Raw genomic sequence first — 8,016 nt, 5'->3', positions numbered from 1 at the left:
CTTGTATTTTCTTGATATGTGCCTCCATTCTATTTCCAGGATTTTGCATCATCTTTACTATCATTACTCTGAATTATTTTTCAGGTAGGTTGACTGTTTTCTCTTAGTTTATTTGGTCTTGTAAATTTTTACCTTGCTTCTTCATCTGTAACATATTTTTTTGTTGTCTCATTTTTTTTTGATGAGTGGCACTGCCTTCCTGTCTGGTTGTTTGGCCTGAGTCATGCAACACTGGAGTTTTCAGGCAGTTGGGTACATCCAGGTCTTGGTGCCGAGAAGAGGACCTCTGGGAGACCTCACACAGATTAATATTCCCTGGGGTCTGAGGTTCTCTGTTAGTCCAGCGGTTTGGACTTGGCGCTCCCACCACAGGAGCTCAGGCCTGACCCCCGGCCTGGGAACCAAGATCCTGCAAGCTACACAGCGCTGCAAAAAAAAAAAAAAAAAAAAAGGCAACAAACAAAAAGGAGCAGAACCATAAAAACAAATAAAAAATAAACTAAAATTGAAAAATAAAAATATATTAGAAAAAATAAAAATATAAATGAAACAACAACAATAAGGCTAAACAGAACCACAACAGCAAAAAAAAAAAAAAAAAAAAAAGGGGCAGAAAATGCCTTGGGGTGGTGGGTAGGCGAGGCTTAGGCTTAGCGCAGCCAACGGGGGCCCCAGAGGGCAGAGGTTCTGGCCTGGGACCCCCGCAGGCTTCCCAGGGCCTGAGCAGGCAGGGGAAATGCTGGCCACATTCTCTTCCAATCCCCTGAAAGTCTCTCATTGTCCCTGCTTATCCCCTCACCATGAGTGGACCCCTCCAGGCGTGGGAACCCCTCCCCTCCCCCAGCCATCCCTCAGGGGCGCTCGTCCGGTCCTGCCTCCGCTTCTCCTTCCCTTCTCCTCCCCCCACATCCTACCTGGTCACACAGGGGTTCCTCCCATCCCCTTAGGTATCTGAGGTACCCCACTGGCACCTGGTAGGTGCCCTAGTTGTGAGGAGATGTGAGCTCCACGTCCTCCTACTCCGCCGTCTTCTCCATCAGCATTTTTGTTGTTTTTGTATTCAGTGTAGATGCCTTGAACAATTTTTACAAGGTATTTCATGATTTTTGGTGCTACTGTAAATGGGGTTTAATGGGATATAAAAATTTTATTTCCAATAGTTTTCTTTTACAATATAAGAATAAAATTAATTTTTAAGAATTAATTTTGTGTCATAAATTCTTGCTAATAAAAATATATTGATTTTAGTAGTTATTTTGTACTTCTACTGGTATTTTCTTGACAGAATATTATCTCACCTACTAATATGAACAGTTTTACTTGTTCGCTTTAGATATTCATGCCTTATATTTCTTTTCCTGGTTGTATTGCATTGGCTAGGTATTTATTCTGTGAAAGAATAAATAGAAGTGGTTAAAGTGAGCATTCCTTACTTTGTTCCCAATCTCCTATGGAACCAATTTAGTTTTTCACAATTTACTGTATTTTTCAAAGAACCTTTATCAGTTTGAGGAAATTCCTTAATATTTCTATTTTTCTGAGAGTGTTTATCATGAATGGACATTAAATTTTGTGAAATCATGTAATTTTTGTCTTTATTCAGTTAATATTGTAGATTACATTGACTGAAATTTGGATGCTAAACCAACTTTCCATTCTAGGAATAAGAGATACTTACTTTGTCATGATGTATTATCACTTTTTATATGTTGTATTCAATTTGCTGATATTTTTAAGAACTTTTAGTCTATATTCATGATAGGTGTATGCTCTATATATATTTCCATAATATTTTCTCAGGTTTGGGTTTTAGATTATGCTGGCATCATAAAATGAGTTGAGCAATGAAACATTCTCCTCTATTTCCTGGTAATTTTTCTTCTCTACTATATCATTCTCATTATACAACAAATAAGCTGTTATTTAGTTGATCTTAAATAAGCCCCTTTATAAGAGAACTATCTGAAAAAAAATTATCTGTAATCACTGTCTCCAATATTTTCCTTCGTATTCTCTTTTGAACCTACTCAAATCTGGCTTTGCCCTCTTTATTGTACAGAATCTTCTCGTACTGAAGTCATCAAAGTCTAATTCTTAGTCATTACATTGCTAATTCTTAGTCACTATTTGGTCTTCCTTCTATTGACCTAAAGCAACATTTTAAACAATTGATCCCTCTCTATACTTTAAAGGTTTTCTTCACCTAACTATCAAGACAACACACTAATACAGTTTTCCTCCAGCCTCTCTTGTGATTTGTTATAAGTTTCATTTGCACGTTCCTCCTTAACTCTTTCTCTCTTCTATAATTTGGGGTACCCTAGGCTTCTCTTTGATCTCCTTATATTTATCCTATATACTCCCAATCCAAGTGATCACATTTAAAGTCTCAAGTCTTTAAATACCAAGAATATTCGGATGACTCTCAAATCATTATCTCTGTCCTAGACCATTCTCCTGAACTTCACACTCATATTCTACTGAAACTCTCCACTTTGATACTTAAGAAATCTCACCTGTTTGTCTACTTTTTCATCATACTCCCCTTTCACATGATTGCATCCAGTCTTGAGAAGGCAGCGAAAGGAACAAGAAAGAAGCAAAGGCTATGACAAATGGAAAGCATAGCAAGATGTTTGATTTAAACCTAACCATATTAATAAATTAAATTAAATGCAAATGGTCCAAATATGCCATTTGAAAGGCAGAGATTGACTGGACAAAAATGCAGTAACTATCTGCTGCCTACACAAAATAGACTTTAAATTTTAGTATACAAATACATTAAAAATAAAAGGATGAAAAACAATATCCTATGCTAATACTGATCAAAAGAAGCCAGAGAGCCTATATTAATATCAGACAAACTAGATTTCAGAGCCAAAAATATCCCTAGAGATAAAGATTATTTCATATTGACAAAAGGATCAATTTATTAAGAGGACATAATCTTAAATGTATATGCATCAAATAGCAGAACCCCAAAATATATAATGCAAAAAATGAGAGGATTTCTTGGAGAAATAGATAAATTTACAATTATAGTTGGAAATTTCACCATCTCTCTCTCAATAACTGATGGAAGGAGTAGAGAGAAAATCAGTACGGGTATAAAAGATTTGAACAAAACAACCAACCAATTTGAAGTAATTGATATTTATAGAACATACTGTGCAACAACAGCAAAATAACACATTTATTTCAAGAGTACATTAACATTTACAAATATAGACTGTATTCTAAACCATAAAGCAAGTCTCAATCAATATGTAAGAATTTAAGTCATAGGATATATATTCTCTGACTACAGTGGAATTAATTTAGAAATCAATAAAAGAAGGGTATCTGGAAAGTAGCCAAATATTTGGAAACTAAAGAACACTTCTAAATAACCCATGGATCAAAGAAGAAATTAAAAGAAAAATTAGAAAGAATTTTGAGGTCAATGATAATGAGAACATAGCAAAATTTATGGGATGGTGCTAAAGTTGTACTTAGGAGGAAATTTATAGCAGCAAATGCCTATATTAAAAAACAGAAAAGATCTCAGCTTCAACTGTAAGTAATTAGAAAATTAAGAAAAATTAAATACTAAATAAGGATAAGGAAAAAAAATAAGTATCAGAGTGAAAATCAATAAAATAGAAAACAGAACAATAGAGAAAAATCAATAAAAACAAGATCTGGTATTTTGAGAAGATCAAGAAAATTGATAAACCTCTGAATTAACAGAATGAACAAGAGAAAAGAGAGGACACAGATTAAGTACTAACATCAGGAATGAGAGAGATGACATCACTATAGATATTAAAGATAATTAGGGAATTTATGCATAAATTTTCTGCCAATAAATTTGACTACTTAGGTAAGGCGGAGAAAGTTCTTGAAAGGGATAAACTTTTAAAGCTTATACAAGAACAAATAAATAACGTAACTAGTCCAACATCCATGAAATACATTGAATTTGTAGTTTAATATCTTCTCCTGAAGAAAACTGCAGGCTCATATGGCCTCCCTGGTGAATTCTGGTAAATATTTATGGAAAAAAAATATGTCAATTATCTAGAAAGTCTTCCAGTAAATGGAAAATGAGAGAAAACTTCCCTACTCATTCTGTGAAGCCAGCATTAAGCTACACAAAGATATTACAAAACTACACAAAGATATTACATTAAAAACTACACAAAGATATTACATTAAAAACTACATCACTCATGAACACACATAGAAAAATTCTGAACAAAATTCTTGAAAATTGAATCCAGCCATACATTGAAAGACTAATAACATCATCACCAAGTACTGTTTATCCCAGGAATGCAATTGGTATAAGGCTCGAAAAGCCCATTCTTTCATTAATTGTGTCTAAAATGTTCCCACATATACCAGAGTTTGTCTTTGAGCTTTCTTTTTTACTGTTTTATTTGTCAATAATGTGTCAATACCATACTTTCATATGGCTTTGAATTTATTATATGAATTAATATCTGGGAGGAAAGGTAATTTCCTATCACTTATTTATAAAGTTGACTTAGTTTCTACAGACCTTTACACATCCATGAAATTTTAGAGTAAGTTTTTTAAGTTACTCAAAAAATATCCAACTGGAATTTTAATTGATCTTTAATAATATGGAATCATCTCTCCCAGACTTTGGATGTCTCTTCATTTGTTCAGATAAATAGTTATGTCCTTGCTATGGACTGAATGTTTGTGTTCACCCCACCCCCACCCCCACTCATATACTGAAGCCCTAACCCCTAATGTAATGGTATTTGGAGGCAAGGCCTTTAGGAGGTAATTAGATTTAAATAAAGTGATGAGGTCGGGGCTCCCATGATAGGATTAGTGTCTTTACAAGAAGAGGAGGAGAGACCAGAGCTTTCTCTCTGCCACGTGAGGATGTGCAAGAAGGCAGTCATTTGTAAGCCAGGAAGAGGGCCTTCACTAGGAACCAAATCTGCCAGCACCTTGATCTTGGACAGCCTAGTCTCCAGAACTGTGAGGAATGTCTGTTTTTTAAGCTACCAGTCAATGGTATTTTGTTACAATACCTGGAACTGACTAATATAGTTATTTATTATAATTTTGTTGTTTCCTCTAAAGAGGGAATATTCTTACTTTGACTAATTCTTAAATATTTTATTATTTATGCTGCTATTATAAACAGTATCTTATTTTTGTCTTATTGAGTTATTGCTGATTTAGAGATATGCTTATAATGTTGTCAGTTGAATTTTTAGTTGGTAAACTTGCCTAGCTTATTATAGTTATGGGTTGTTTTAAGGTAGATGTTCATGTCTTGATAGTTTGTGTCTTCCCTCGCAATTCTTACACCTCATTCCTTTTTATTTTCTTATCATGTTGGCCTAGACTACCACAGTATATTAATTATTAAAAATAGTGTGCATAAAGACAGTAGGAATCTGTCTTATTCCCAATCTCAAATTGACTGCATTCATTTTCTAGTTTCCCTGTGAAAGTTCCTCCACTGGTGTTCCTCCACTGGGAAGATTCCTCCCCTGGTTCCTTTCCCTGTGAAAGTTCATCCACTGGTGTAGTTTCCCTTTGAAAGTTCCTCCACTGGTATATCTCATTTTGGTAGACAGCCTCTAAGATGGCCCTCAGTGATCCCTGCCTTCTGATATTTATACTCTGGTGTAACCCTCTTGCTTTGAGTGTGGAATGAGCTTATTCATTCACTTTTAATGAACAAAATGTAGCAGAAGTGATAGGATGACACTTCCAATATTAGGTTATAAAAGACACTGTTGCTTTTGTCTGGGGTGCCCTCTTTTGCTTGCCCTGGGGGGAAGTTAGCTGCCATGTCATGAGGCAGCTCTATGGAGAGGCCCACATAAGTGAGGTTGGAAGTGGATCTTCTGTGGTCAGTCAAGTCAGGTGAATGAGCTCGGAAGGAGTTCTTCTGAGGCCTGTCAACACCATATGAGTGTGTTTGAAAGCAGATCCTCCTTCATTGGAACGTTGAGATGACTTCAGTCCTGGCCAACACCTTGACAGCAGCTTTATGAGAGATTCTGAGGCACAACTGCCCAGCTCATCTGTATCTACTATCTTGAGTCACAGAAAATATGAGATGATAAATGTTTTTGTTTTAAGCTACCAAGTTTTGAGATAATATGTTATGCATTAAAGGCAACTAACACACGTTTACCTACTCTTTAAGAAAATTTCCTACTCTTTCAGGTTTGCTAAAGATTTTCTAAATCTTCACTTGAAAAAATCACATTTTTTTACTCTTTTTTTTTTTATTGAAGTATAGTTAATTTACAATGTTGTGTTAGTTTCAGGTATACAGCACAGTGATTCAGTTATATATATATCCATTCTTTTTCAGATTCTTTTCCCTTAAATGGTATTATAAAATATTAAGTGTAGTTCCCTGTGCTATTCAGTAGGTCCTTGTTGGTTATTTATTTTATATGTAGTAGCGTGTATATGTTAATCCCAAACTCTTAATTTATCCCTCTACCCCTTTCCCCTCTGGTAACCATAAATTTGTTTACTATGTCTGTGGGTCTATTTCTATATTGTAAATAAATTCATTTGTATCTTTTTTATTTTTTTAAGATTCCACATATAAGGGATATCATATGATATTTGTCTTTCTCTGTCTGACTTACTTCACTTAGATTATGATAATCTCTAAATCTATCCATGTTGCTGCAAATGGTATTATTTCATTCTTTTTATGGCTGAGTAATATTCCATTGTATATATGTACCACATCTTCTTTATCTGTTCATCTGCTGATGGACCTTTATGTTGCTTCCATGTCCTGGCTATTGTAAATAGTGCTTCAGTAAACATTGGGGTGCATGTATCTTTTCAAATTATGGTTTTCTCCAGATATATGCCCAGCAGTGGGATTGCATGATCATGTGGTAGCTCTATTTTTAGTTTTCTAAGGAACCTCCATACTGTTTTCCATAGTGGCCACACCATTTACAGTGTAGGAGCATTCCTTTTTCTCCACACCCTCTCCAGCATTTATTATTTGTAGACTTTTTGATAATGGCCATTCTAACCAGTGTAAGGTCATACCTCATTGTAGTTTTGATTTGCATTTCTCTGATAATTAGCAGTGTGGAGCATCTTTTTCATGTGCCTTTTGGCCATCTGCCTGTCTTTTCTGGAGAAATGTCTAAGTCTTTTGCCCATTTTTCGATTGGGTTGTTTGTTTTTTTGATATTAAGCTGTATGAGCTGTTAGGTTGTTTCTAATTACTCACTAGTATAAAAAAACAAAGCCTAAAAGAAGATTTCATTTTAAATGGTTGCCTTTAGAAACATTCGAAGAGTTTGAATTACTGAAATGTTAAAGGTTAGAATGATTACTAATATATTCTTTTTTTGATCAATTTTTCTAAATTTTTATTAATCTTTTTGAAGAATAGCTATTTTTGTTATTATCTCTATTTTTATTCTCAGTTTCATTGATTTCTTCCCTTACCTTTGTTATTTCTTTGTTTCTTTAGGAGTTACTATTCTACAACCTCTCTCATTAAAGGTTGAGTTTGTTTATATTTAATCTTCTTTGTTTCTTGATATACACATTTAAACTATAAATTTCACTCTAAGTACGACTTCAACTCTGTCCCACACATTTTGATATGCTCTGTTTTCATTGTCATGAAGTTTACAATATTTCTTAAAATCCCTTATCGTTTTCTTTTGAACCCAAAATCAATGATATGTTAATTAATTTCCAAATATACAGGAAATTAAAATTATCTGTTATTAATTTAGAATTTTGTTACATTTAGGACAGAGAACAAGTGCATCATATCATCTTTTGTGATTTATTGCCACTGCCCTCATGACTGAATGTATGATTTATTTTTGTGAATGTTCTGTGTGTCTTCAAAAGCAATATGCATTCTTTGCCTGTGGGTGTAGAGTTCTATATATAATCTGTTAACTCAAGCTTATTAATTGTTTTTTCAAACCTTCCGTGTCTCTGCATATAGTGTTGTCTGGTTGCTTTCTTTGTATT

The sequence above is a fragment of the Balaenoptera acutorostrata genome, chromosome 8 (genome assembly GCF_949987535.1).
Source record: "Balaenoptera acutorostrata chromosome 8, mBalAcu1.1, whole genome shotgun sequence".
NCBI lineage: Eukaryota > Metazoa > Chordata > Mammalia > Artiodactyla > Balaenopteridae > Balaenoptera > Balaenoptera acutorostrata.
This window is presented reverse-complemented; position numbering follows the sequence as displayed.